The sequence below is a fragment of the Larus michahellis genome, chromosome 1, assembly GCF_964199755.1.
Source record: "Larus michahellis chromosome 1, bLarMic1.1, whole genome shotgun sequence".
Taxonomy (NCBI): Eukaryota; Metazoa; Chordata; class Aves; order Charadriiformes; family Laridae; genus Larus; species Larus michahellis.
This window is the reverse complement of record NC_133896.1, coordinates 148,764,401-148,778,328: the sequence shown is the minus strand read 5'-3', so window position 1 is coordinate 148,778,328 and position 13,928 is coordinate 148,764,401. Positions and strand designations below refer to the sequence as shown.

Genomic DNA, 13,928 nt, shown 5'->3' with positions numbered 1-13,928 from the left:
GTGCACCTGGTACAATGTAAGCTCTTGAATCCAACACCAATAAAACACACACTAATATTAGTGTGAGAATACAGCCCAAGAAAGCAGAGGTGTTTTGGGATGTTCAGGGAATTGGTTTTGCTAAGACCATGCTCTACGTAACCCAAAAAGATCTCAAACACTGAAATTTGTAAGTGGAAAAAATACTTTCATATCCAAAAAAATGGCGAAGGATCATGCCAAGGAGTGAGATAATTAAGGTGGAGTTTAAACGACTAACAAAGATCTGCTGGATTACAGAAATTTTAGAATATTTTATGACTTTGCAGATGAGAACACTGTTTCATTTGACTGAAAACAGGTGTTGGGAAGGGATGTCCTGTGCCTTTTTGCAGTCCACTGGACACATTTTTTTCATTTTGCTTTTAAATAGATGCATTTGATCTCCAAGTGCTAGTACATGTTCCCAGGCTCAAAATAAGACAAAGAGGAAGTCTGTCTGCACTTTAAACAGCACTTCCTTTGACATTGCCTCTCTTCTTTCCTATGTCTGCAAAAGCATCTTTGAATCTTAAATTAAAACAAAATCTCAAGCCTGGCATGGAGACTGAAGATTACAATTGCTGTGCAATCCATAAATTGAAATATGCATCCACATGAGTTGTTTTGTCTTTTTAAAAACAGGCATGCATAAATAAATAAATAAATAAATAAAGCAAAGCTTACCCTACTTTACAGGACTGAACACCATGATGAGAATCAGGAAAACTCTATGTACAGCAGTTAAAGAGGGAGAAGAGAAGCATATCCTTCAAAAAGGCAGAACAAAGGCATTCTATAGTCCATACACAGAAGGAGAGAAATTAAAAGAGAGATAAATTTAAAGAGATGCTTGAATGGCCTGCTGAACTGGGGTCTATAGGTCCAATCTCGGTGAACTCCATGGGAACTAATGACAACATTCCCACAGGAACAGGCTGGGTCTGCACAGCAGCAGAAGTTAAGTTTTATCCCTATAGCAACACAACATTTTCAGGTTTCTTCTGTTCCATTGTGCCATTCTTCTATGGTACTGGCTTGCAGAAAATCAATTAAATCATTTTTCTATGAAGAAAATTTCATTCAATATTCTGTGTAATGTTCCTAGTCAAGTTAAACCATAAACTGATCACAAAAGACCCTTGTGAAGGGAAGAGTTAACAAAAGGAATGGATTTTCTCTTCCAAGAACAGCACAGTGATTACTATAATATTCACTTTTCTTTCAAGCCTCTAAGATCTCTCTCAAAAAATCCCTTTTAGTTCTATTTTAATTAAACTTCAAAAGCCTCAGACATTTAACTGCCTACCTATCAATTCAAAGTGAGCAGAAAACATTTTAACAGACTGATAACTAAGTGCTTCAGAGAACAGCGATGTGCTGGATCTTCTCCGTTTGAATGCTTTTTCCATGCTCTGGACAGCACAATCCGCCTTTTTGCCAAGGGGATCAGCGTAAGATGTTCCTTTCGGGACTGGAGCTCCTCTCCGTTCCTAAGCAACAGATTTGCATAAACTGAAGGAGCAAAGAAAAATGCTTTTCACATCATTTACTGGCCAGCCTGATTGAAGTAAAAGACAGGAGAAAGCAAACAGCAGCTGACAGTCCTTTGTGCAACAGATCTACATACTGCTAAGCTTTCAAAAATACATCTGCAACTGGAATTAAAAAAGGCTCAAGAAGAGAAAAAGAGAAAACAAAAATTCCGGCACTGAATTATCCCAGCACCATAGCAAGTCTCAGAAGAGTGGCCATAGAATAGAAACAATTAATTTAGTATTAGACTCCTATGGGGCCATGTGGCTCACATTTAACTGCTTTGTCTTGCCACTGGAGGAGTGCAGGGGAGGAAGCAGGCTTCCAAGAGCAGACACAGATTTGGGGGAAAATGTAAGGCTAAAGGGCAGAAAATTCTTTTTTTTTTTTTTTTTTTTTTTTTTTTTTAGAAAAACTCAACTTCCCGAACTAAAAGCTCTTTGCATTCAGTCATATGTGAATTTTTCAGGCAACCTTCTTCGTTAAAGCAGCCTACACTGCTACCTGTCCAGCTTCTGTCCCCTGCAGGGAAACATCATGACAGGCAATCCCTGTCTATTTACACAAGCAATACCTACGCGATAACCGTGCAACCAAGGTTCAAGCGCTCAGTGATACACCCGCCTCGAAAACCAAATTCTGTGCAGTATTGGATACTTCAGTAAGCAATGGCAGCGCCATTTATGAAACCTAAAAGCCACGCTTTCATGAGTCAGTACTGTTCCTCCCTCCCACAAGATAATCAAGGTCAGGAGGACACTGCTCCTAATGATGCTGTTATGTAGCTGAAATGGCTCGCTGACACACTGACCACCAGCACTCAGATGACAAGCGGTCACGCTTGTCAAGTAACTATAGGTGTTCCCTTCCAATGTCCTGGATGAATTCAAGCACATTCCCAATGACAGGAAGGCCTTTTGTCACAACAGGTTACGAACGGAAACTCTCAGGCTCTTTGGACAAAGCCTACACCAAGACTGGTGAGCCACGGTAGGACAGAATCGCCTTTCTTGATGCCTGCCAGCAGGTACAGGTCTACTACATACCCCCTTTTAAAGCATCAGTAGGAAAACTCTCCCACAATTAGAGAACAGCATGTAAGCCTAGCACTCCTGTATCACAGCACAAGGCTGGAGTCACTATATTCTTGCGAGCAAGTCAGCACAAGAGTGGGTTTATCTTTTCCTGCTGTGTTAGCAGCCAGCAGAAATGCATGGACAATGCAGCTAGCAATCACCAGGTACACTGATGGGCAGCCCGGCTAGTGCTATGCATGTGCAGTACCATTCCACATCCTGAAGCTTTGGAGGAGAGATGCGACTTCCTGATAGTAAAATGCAGCGTCAAGTGCTATCCCCATGCAGGAATCTCAAGCGTAGTGCGATGCACACACTTCAAAAATGGGAAGCTGATTCTGCTCATCCCCGCTTGTTTTATTTGAGAATCCATTACAGTTATATGGGAGAAGCCTAACCCTGCAAAGTTTGCCCCAAAGGCACCCCAAGGATGGCATGGGCTGTCACTGCACCTTGGTCTGCAGCATGCAACTCCCTCTGCAATGGCACTTGTGCTACAAGAAAAATGCACAGAGGGGTTTTGCTTGGTTTGTTTTATCTGTGTATCTAAGCCTGAACCCCAACATATAAATTGCCAATATAAAATCATCTATTGGTGGGGCTAGATGGCTGAGGGGTTTTGTGCTGATTTACTAATTAATTCTTACAGAGCTGAGTTAGTTCTGAGTGAACATGGAAAAAAGTATTAATCCTAAATTTATATACATACTAAAACCCCTTTTGCAATGTTTGGCCTCTCTCCAGGCTGGAATGAAGTTAAAGATTTAACTGTTGTCTCATTCCAGATTAGGTGTGCTGAGATCTGTTTTGCTACGCTTATTTGCCTCACCCCTTTAATATTCCCTGATATTACATCTCTGAGTTGCACCAACTGCAACTTACATTTTGCTTGTCCTTCAACTTCCAGTTCTTTCTTCTTACTGCTTGTTGACTAACTCCCTCCCCTTCTCTTTTTCATGTTGTTCTCCTCTCACCCAGTCCACTCCTCCCCTCCCCTGTTGTTTAACCTTCTTGTTTTGCTGCGCTGCTGCTGTCATCTCCTGCAGCTGTCCTCAAGGCACATTTCTTCCATACTTGTGTTTCTGATTCTTCCCGCTGCTGCATGGGTGTGTTCTGAAGCAATGCTCCATGGCATTGCTTTGGGCAAGACTTAAGTTCAGCACTGCAGCACAGCACTTATGGCATGTTCAGCAGTTGTGAAAAGCTCTCTTATTTCTTAGCAAAGGTAAGATTCACAGTGTAAGGATTCTGCAGAGAACAAGGAAGGAAGAAGCAAGACCAATAGCCACCCCAGAAAGAAGAGGAGAAAGCATGTGCACATGGAGTTAGCCTGGCATCGCTCAGACACAGCACTATTCAGGCTGCAGAAAGACTGCTACCACATGCCTATTCAACATGGGTTTAGTTGGTTGTCCTTTATGTTTGGGGTGGGGGGGAATGCGGTTACTTTAATCAAAAAGGGCACACCTGTGTGCATATGCTGAAAGGAGCAGTGGATGTTGGGCTGAGCACCAGTCTGTCACATCACAGGTGAAGGAGATGAGCCACAAAGATGGAAAGACAAGAGTCTGGCGTCTTTCAATCTAAGCAATAATGCAACCCCTCAGCCTTAGACAAACTCTTTATTTAAGCATGCGAGTTCTTGAGCTGTACTTTCATCTCACAAGACTGGGGAGAAATAAAGAAGAAAACATTGTTTTCTCAGGGGAGGTGAGGATAGCACTCTCTTCCTGAGCCCAGTTCCAGACATGGTCGCTCCAGGGTCAGTCTCGCCACTTCTGGGCCAGCCCAGCAGCAGCCCCCCAAATCTCCCTTCCATAGTGCCTCCACATTACACATCCATCTCCATCTTACAGCATAAGCCCCCAATGCCATGGCAGGCATTAATTATACCCAGCAGGTTTTTTCAATGCAAACCTGCAGGTGAAACTCTGACTTTGGCACTGACTTAAATTTTAAGTTTAAAACATGAACAAAGGCTTCAATAATAATGACTCTTCAAAACAGAGGCTGCGTGCTGTCATTCCTACTCCTTCCCTCTACCTGAAAGTATTTACCAAAATCAGCAATAGAAGTCCCTCAACTTTCACTGAAGCAAAAAATGTATGCTGCTTTATCTGAAAAATAGGTTTGAAGATATTTTAGGCAAATTTGTACTTATTCATGCTTAAAAGCAGATTTTTATTTCATATCCAACACAGTTCAAAAGTAATGTACAATTTTTTGCAAAATTAGAGTATTAAAAAAAAAGAGTGTCTTCAGAAGCTGTTATAAAAAAAAAAAATGTACCACCACATGCATTTCATGGAGGAAGGGGAGAATCAGACAAGAAGCAAGTTATAGTTTAATAGTTCTCTTAAAAAAAATTAAGGAAATACTATAGGACAGGGTGAAGGAGAAAAAGGAAATAAGCAACTAGGCTTTTAGTTTCTTCAGCTTTCTTTTTCCTCTAAATGAGTTCATCATCTATAACATTTTATACTTTCATTTGTTATACTATATATGAAAATATGCAGTTTCAGTGAAAATTCATCAAAAGCTTTACTTCTGGTATCACCTGATAAGCATCCACATCTATCTTGAGCAATGTGTCATGATAGTTTACCTGAACTTTACATCCAAAACATATAATTCAGTGCACTGTCCTCATTGATTTAATATAGGTCAGTGAATCCACTTAAAATAATTAGAGCTATATTGAAAGAAGACTACAAATCAAGTTCAGGTCTATAGCATTTTTATTTCCTGCCAACAAAGTGTCCATGTCCCTACCAGAATTAAAGTATTTTAAAGTGACATACAGCAATACCATATTTTTATCTAGACCCTGGAAACAAATCTCTTGCATACCTGTAGTGCATAAAGGCAAGCACCTCTGAAAGCTCTTTGTACCACTTACACAACTGGATGTGCTACTTAGCATGTCAACTCTTGGGACTCATTTCCTAACAATAAAACCACAGCACTGGTTTTGAAATCTGAGTATTTGTTTCTAAAATGAAGACTGCCATTTTTTTTTTCTTATATTTACTATTGTATTCATTCATAAGAACATTACTGAGACTCAACCCTGCTAATCATTTGTAGGGAATGTCATCTAACAAGCATAAGTCTACACGCTGTCTGAAGTCTTCAGATGTCTTTTGGTGGAAGGAGGAGAAGGGGAATGGCATTTTTTTTTGCTCCAAATTAGTAATCCTTGGCTTTAAAAAGTTGCTTGGTCATTCTACTACCTATTGACCAACATTCCTGAAAAGCAGACCTGCAGAAACCAGACCTGTGAGAGGCTTTTTAGGAGACACACCATTAAGCTGAGGAAATCTCCCAACATCTGGTCCAAACATGGAGAAATCATGCAATTTCACTCCACAAGTAACTGCTTTGTAAACCAGGAGCACTCACAACCCAGGGAAAGGGGGGCACCAGAGCCTGCTGCCCTGGCATTTACCTCGCAATGAAAGCAAGAACAGAAGCATCAGTTCCTCATGTGTTACCCAATTACTTGAAATAAGAAAAGCTTTATTAAAGTTAGCAGTTAGAACCTCCCCTCTTGCACAGGACATTCACTTTAAGCTGTGCCTATGCCAGGGCACCTGTCCCAGCCACACCCACACCCACCCACACCCCCACCCCCAGAACCACAGAGCAACCACCAAACTGAAGGGCCACCACATTCACCTTCAGTTCTCTCTGGTTATTGAGAAGAGTTTAAGAAGGACCTTGCTGCCTGACTTGGAGGGTTGCAAATCCACACCTGGGTGAGTCCCAAACAGGGAGCACTCAGCAAACAACTCGTTTAGCTATGAAGGGATTTCCACCTCAAGAGCCCTCCCTCAGCTCAGGGCCTCACTGGGCTGTGGCACTGATGCCCCATTTGGGTCTCTGCCAGCAGGAGCAGGGGTCTGGCAGGATGAAAACAGATACAGAAAATTTTGGGAAAGGATGTGGCACCAGGGCACAAGCTCTGCTCCCAGCCATCCCCGGGAGCAAGGACCACCACCTCCCAGCCAGGAAGGCTCGGAGAGCTGGGCTCCCTCCCCAGCACCCCCAGCCAGATCTGCTCTCGTGTCTGCTGCCCACAACCTTAAATCACCTCTCCCACAACGGTCTTTCTCTAGAAGGGCTACACAGCTGTAAATCCACTTGCTGTCCTGCTGACGATCAGCCTGAGGGGAGGGGTTGCTACCAAGGTGGTAAGTGCCTGGCAATTACTTGTGCCATACCCACGTTTACCACCGTCCTACTTTTTCCAGTTAGAAGTCACAGACTGACACTTTTCCCCCAAAATACTGAACTTTCTGAAGAAAGGATTTTCTCCACAATGCACACATTTACGAACGCACATATATTTACAGACATAATTGAGGTAGAGCATAAACAATACATACTGACACAGAGAAAATCTTTTAAGTCCTATCAAGAAAACAAGCTTCAGTGTTTTTTGCTGGTGCGTTTACGAGAGATAAGAAACAGCTACCCAAAAGATTAGTTACAACATTTTTGGTGCCAAGAGACAGAAAGATTTTCTGCTGTTTTGCACCCTCTGCCTTCCTGTAGCAAGACTCATAGAGGCACTGTATGTTAATTTTACCACTAGAAAGACAGGTGATGTGGATTAATGGAATTATACTTAAAACAAGCAAATCAATACACACTCTCAGTTATCAGTATTACAGAGCAAAGTGTAACCAAGCCCTACAAATGTCAGCTTCTAAGGGCAGATGTATAGTAAAGAAGAATCCTAAACTGATGTCTGTAGCTTAAAATGTAAGTATCATTACTAAATTCTCAGTAAGTTTTTGCAGGTATACAACCATGGTTCACCATGTTGAAATGTCCTTATTTCATGTTACTATATCAGATCTGCACACAAGCATGAAAAAAAGGACAAATGTAAGTAGCTTTCATTTGTTATGCATTCAAATAACACTGTAGCCAGTAACTAACAAAATGCCGTACAGGAGTAAGGTCTGCCACAGGCTACTTGTAACAAATTACATATTCTAAATATCAATAGTTTCCGAATCTGTTATATTTACTACTCCTTCTCTGTACGATCTAACTGAGAGCACGTCCAAACGGAAGCTCAGGACTGTTTAAATGAATCACATTCCCAAGTGCAGGTATGGATCCACCCAAACCACTTCACTGGCCATTCACTCCTGGTTTGTGTCAAGCTCCTGCAGCACCCCTAGGTAAACAAGCGTTTAATTTGGTTCAAGAATAATTGCTCACTAAGTTGGGGCTTGCCATAGTAAGTACAGCTATTTAAAAATATATAAACAACAAAAATTCAGAAACTTGCAGCATCACTGTTTCAAGAGAAGTGAAGTCAATCATACAGCTGATTTCTGATTGACTGTGACATAACACGCGGCCTGACATTAAAGTTTACTTTACTTTTTGGTACAGCAAAGGAACCACATGAAGAACTTGCCCTGAGAACGTAGAGCAATGACTGCAAAATGAAACTATCTTGATGCACGCATAAAATATGCGTGGAAGTTATGCTAAAGTTAATTTTCTGTTATGTAGCACTGCAAGCAATTCTAGCAGCTTTCAGGCCAAAGAATGAATAAAACTGAATCCAACAAAAGGAGCTTTGTAGGGATTTTTTGTTCCATCTTTTTGTTCCAACTTCGCAGCTCAAATCCAACCACCCTGAAGGTTCCACCTCAGCCTGAATATCTTTGAAATCTTCAAGAAACAAAACACAAAGTCAGATGATTCCGAGAGTTACGACAAGATTGTGAAACCTACCCTCGGGAGCGAGCCACCTTCCACGGCACCTCTCTCACAGAATGAATAAGCAAAGCACTAACCAAAACTTACGGAGTATATCAGGCTAACTTTTAACATAGAACACACAGCTGGAACAGATATCTTTTAAATATTTAATTATGCTTTGAAGTCTGTGTAATGGGTCAAGAGAATTTGTGTGTTCAAGCCCAGGGGCTGATTTTCACCTAAGGCAAACTGAAGAAACAAGAATTTTATTTAATGACTGCTTTGGATATTGTGGGTACATCAGTTAAGGACTAGCAGCTTTTCTAAATCACACATTTGGGAGTTAAGAACTGAAAAGTCTTGACTGTTTGTGGAACATTCCCCTTTTTATAATGTAGATTATTTTTTTTTTTTAAACAACTTACGTAATTCAGCTCCTCTTCAGTTTAAATACTGTGGTATCTATTAAGTGAGAATTTTTAAGTTAACATTGCTGAACACATTTCAAGCACCACTCCACTCTCTTCACCATAACCCTCAACAGGAATTGACCAAACCCAAGGTTTGTAAGCAAAACATGCAGAGTCTTACTCATCTTCAGCAGCACAATTTGAAGGGTGCCTTGTTTATTTTTATAAGATCTCAAGAAGTTTATTCTCAAAATAAATATATAAGTAAGTTAGGTGTAGCAATCTGAAAACCACAAAGTACAACTGAGATATTCCATCGATCACATCATCCTTTACAAAAAAAAAAAAAAAAGCACAAAAAAAACCCACCAACATAAGAAAACCATAAAACTCCCACCAAACAAACAGTAAGCTTCTGCAGAGAAAGACTACTGTACATTTCTGAGAGGGCAAGCCAAGCAAGCTTTGATGATACCGGGACTAAGCCTTCCTGCTGTACGTCAATGCTGTTCGGGCTGCTTACGAATTTGTCCTCCACCTCCTTCCCCACAGCTACAGAGACACTGGCTGCCTACACCAGATAGACTTCACAGACCAGTCGTCTGGGAATGCTTAAAAGAGCCTTTTACATTAAATCAGGAGAAGCTCAGTGTTTAAAAAGCCAAAGAGTTTTTAAAAAGCTAGAGCAGGAGTTAGATAAAGTCAAGAACCAGAGCGTTGAAATAAGGACTAACAACGCATTTTCAGTATATATAGCTCAGAGATACTCAGTCTGAGCATGGAACAGTTTGTATAATAAGTGCAATAATATAAACATAATCCAGAGATCACAGAATTGCATTACAGTATTATTAGAAGTTCCATTTTGAAAAATATGCTAACCAGCAACACTGCATGTGTACGTGTTCAGTAAGTTTATTGTAATGAAGTTATGGCAAATAAGTAACTGAAATGCAATAAGGACCGGAGCTGCTCATTAGCCTAAGCTTTCAATTTCCCACAGTTTACAGCAAAGCGTGGTATGACCTTCTAATTAAGGAGAAATTCGCTCAGACAGCTTTCCTCCCCCTCCAACGCAAACTCTCCAGCCATCACTTCAGGCAGACTGGCTACATCCCACAAAGACAACTTCCTCCTAACAGCTTCCCTGGCACAAACAACCATTTACATGTTTAAATACTACTCAAACCTGTCATCAAACTGGGCAGGAATAAAAAAAAAATCAAGGCAATGAGTGCCAACTGAAAGGCAAAGACGGTTAGCAGAGTTGTTGATGAACTACAGGAATACTCGGAACGGATGATCAGAGGGTTAGAAAATCTCTCCTACGAGGACAGACTGAGAGAGTTGGGGTTGTTCAGTCTGGAGAAGGCTCCAGGGAGACCTTATAGCAGCTTTCCAGTACCTGAAAGGGGCCTATAAGAAAGCTGGGGAGGGACTTTTCACTAGGGCACGTAGTGGTAGGACGAGGGGTAATGGCCTCAGACTCGAAGAGGGCAGATTTAGGTTAGATATTAGGAAGAATTTTTTCACCGTGAGGCTGGTGAGACACTGGAACGGGTTGCCCAGGTAAGCTGTGGATGCCCCATCCCTGGAGGTTTCAAGGCCAGGCTGGACGGGTCTAGTGGGAGGTGTCCCTGCCCATGGCAGGGGGGTTGGAACTAGGTGATCTTTAAGGTCCCTTCCAACATAAACCATCCTATGATTCTATAAGCACATGTCTGTCTTCATTTCTTTGCTCATTGAAGAGGGAAGGGCTACCGGACCATCCATCCGGGGAGTTCCCTGCTTACACTGCTGCTCTCACTAAAACATCCTGTTTCAACAGGATAAAAGTCAACTTCCTCAGGAGGAAATTACTCGATGTCCGCAGACAGACGCTGGATCATCTCCTTTACCTGAAGAGCGGGACGAACTTGCATAGGGGCTTTTTATTTTTATTCCCCCCCGCCCCATCTAATCCGCTCCCAGACAGCCTAAGACCTCCCACCACCTCTGCGTTATGGACTAAAAAAGGAAAAAAAATTAACTTGCAGGTTAATTAACCCCTCAGGCTTTTTCACCCCCACCGGCGGGGCCCGCCTGAGGGCCCCGCCGACGAGACGCCTCACAAGGCACCCCTCCCGCCGCCGCCTCTGAGGCGACGCCCGGCACCGGCCCCGCCGAGCCGGCCCGGGCCCGGGGAGGCCCCACAACCCCCGCGGCGGGGCGGGCCCGCCCCGCCGCGGGGGTTGTGGGGCCTCCCCGGGCCGGCTCGGCGGGGCCGGTGAACCGTCCGGCGCCTCAGAGAAAGCGCCTATAAACGGAGGGGGGGGGGGGGAGGTGAAGACGCCGCCGCCGCCTCAGGGACGGGCCCCCACCCCGCGGGCAGGCCGCTCCGAGCCCGGGGAAGCGCTGCTCACCCGCTCGCCTCCGGCTCAGGAGGAGTCCCGTCCCGTCCCGTCTGTTTGTCTGTATGTCCGTCCGTCCGGGAGTTTCGCTCGGCCCCTCCGCCGCCGAGGGTCGCGGTCGGCCCGGCGGCTCCCGCTCCCTGGGCCGCGCCTGGCGGGGAGTTTCCTGCCTGAGTCACTTCAACCGGGAGCTGCGCAGGGAAACACCCTTCCTGCCGCCCCAGCTCCTCCTCCTCCTCCCGCCTCATCCCAAACCTGCCGCCCCCTTCCCTCCCCTGCAGGCTCCGGCTCCTCCTCCTCCTCCTCCTCCTCCTCCTCCCGGAGAACCCCAGTTCCCTCTGGCACCGCCGTGAGAGCCGTCGTCCTCCCACACACACACTCCGCCATGGAAAACCGGCGTCCCGGCGTTATTAATTTCCACAGTTTTGGCAGGATGGCGAGGGAAAGAGCCCCCCGGGATGTAACCTGGAAGCAGCAAAGGGTATCCCCTAGGAAAGAGCCTTTAAAATGTCCTCTAGAGGGTGCGCATGGATCTCCTTTTCGTACCCGAAATGCCACTGTTCACTGAAAATAAAAATAGGAAAAAAAAAAAAAAAAAAGAACGGCTGTTTCCCACCGGCTGTTGACAACCTCCCGCTTTTATTTTCCTGTAAAACACAACAAACACGTATATTCCAAGGAGACCTTATAGCAGTCTTCCAGTACCTGAAGGGGGCCTGTAAGAAAGCTGGGGAGGGACTTTTCACTAGGGCATGTAGGGATAGGATGAGGGGTAATGGCTTCAAACTGGAAGAAGGTAGATTTAGGTTAGATATTAGGAAGAAATTTTTCACTATGAAAAACATAGTGAGACACCAGAACAGGTTGCCCAGAGACACTCCAATGAGACACTGGAACAGGTTGCCCAGAGAAGCTGTGGATGCCCCATCCCTGGAAGTGTTCAAGGCCAGGTTGGTTGGGGCTTGGAGCAGCCTGGTCTAGTGGGAGGTGTCCCTGCCCATGGCAGGGGGTTGGAACTGGATAATCTTTAAGGTCCCTTCCAACCTGAACCATTCTATGATTCTACGTACTTGCTCATTTTAAACTTTGCTTACCTTGTCCATGGAATTTTCTCCCATTTAAAGTTTTTTCTTTTATTGCTTCAAGATTCATCTAATGGACTTGATGCTGCACCACAAAGTGAAACTGCCAGCTCTTTTTCACTGAAGTTTGTCAAGATTGTTCTTTCCATCCAATATTTTATGGCAGACAGAATGCACAAATCTACGATATGTAGGGGTTACAGTGAGCTAAGCGCATGGGAACTTCCAAACAATTTTTCCTCAAAGCCCATTTGCTTGTATTTGACTGCTTTAACGCACCCAGCATTTTATTTACTCTTGAAAATCCTCTCTAATCATCAGAAAACTACACAGTATGGCTGCAGCAAGCAATTTTAGGTCTCTGTTTTCAACAGCTGTTAGTGGGACACTGTGCTATTAATGATTTTTGTGCTGAGAACAGAATAATTAGTCCTTTACTTCATCTATTGTTTTTTTCCAAACAAATTTCCACTGTATTAAATTTCCTTAAACAGCCTTTTTGTACCAGCATCTACAAGAAGGCCTTTGGAAAGTGGGCATGAATTGCTAAACCCCCTAATTCTCATTATTTCAAGTAGTCTCTAATCCTCTAATCATATCATCAAGAATTCCCACAGCTTGTGGAGAATTACGCATCATTTCAAAATGTTATTGTTACCATTTCATCATATCACAGGCACATCTTCACAGTCATATTTTCCCCTGCACTGCAATATAGTCTTTTCTGTGAAACAATTTATTTTCTAGGATGTGGCTGCTTATCCTTCTTTGACTGTTTGTATATTTCAAGTGCATATACCAAACAAATGAATTTCCCCCATCACAGCTCCGTATCAGCCTAGCTTCCAAGCCCAGCTCAGACAAAACCGTAAAACACAACCAGAGCTGGATGCTTCATTTTCTAAAACGACAGCTGGTACTGTTCAGCACAATCCATCCCACACCCTTTTCCACAAACCCTGCTCGGGGCAACGAGCTTGCTTAAGTAAAAAACAACTCACCTTCATAACGCAGGATCAGGTTTGTTTCCTTGTCCTGGGTAGGCGCAAATTCAGAACAGCCTTGTCTTAATGCGGCCACTTGACCAACAATAGCAGAGAGACCTCCATTATCAAGCCATGGAGGAGCAGCAAGGATGGGGAACTTGCCCCAAGCGAAGCCAAAAGCTCCCAGTGAGATCTGGTGAACAGGAGCTTGACCCCCAGATGGGTGACGCTTCGCAGTGCTCTGGTGTAAGACTGCCACTGCAGCTCCCGTCCTTGCCGAAAGCCACCTGGTGCCAGGAGCAGCTGCTTTGCAGGAAAGCAAGATGCTGACAACAGGCACTGTGCTGTCCTAGTGATGACAGCTCGTCCTGAGGATTTGGCTGGTGCCCCAGGTCTTGCTGTGCTCCTTCTAAAGGAATTGAGTGGGCAAAGGAGTGACTTCCCCGCTGCTGGAGCAATCTGCTCTTTACCGACATTCCCATACTCATGTTTATAGCTACCCATAAGGTCAGATAAAAGAAACCATATTGATGATAACTGATGATGACATGCAGCTAGTCATGATTTGTGCTGCTTTCCCATTATTTGATACTGGAATTAGAGCACAATCGCATTTTACCATCTGGACGTCTATGTTCCCATGTAACTTGAGGAATGCTTATCAAAACTATTTTGGAAGAGCCCACATCACACCATTCCAGCT

General features: G+C 43.8%; 1 protein-coding gene across 4 annotated transcripts in view; it reads right to left on the bottom strand.

Moving 5' to 3' along the window:
- Positions 1–11,393, bottom strand: part of CYFIP1 (cytoplasmic FMR1 interacting protein 1) — an 82,229-nt gene extending 70,836 nt beyond the window's left edge. For 2 of the 4 annotated variants that reach the window (XM_074608000.1, XM_074607991.1), the window contains exon 1: positions 11,170–11,392. The gene's annotated coding sequence lies outside the window, so the exon portion shown is untranslated. Of the gene's footprint in view, positions 1–11,169 lie in introns of all 4 variants that reach the window. The other 2 variants (XM_074607987.1, XM_074608017.1) reach the window with 2 other exon arrangements.
- Between the last annotated feature and the right edge of the window lie 2,535 nt (positions 11,394–13,928).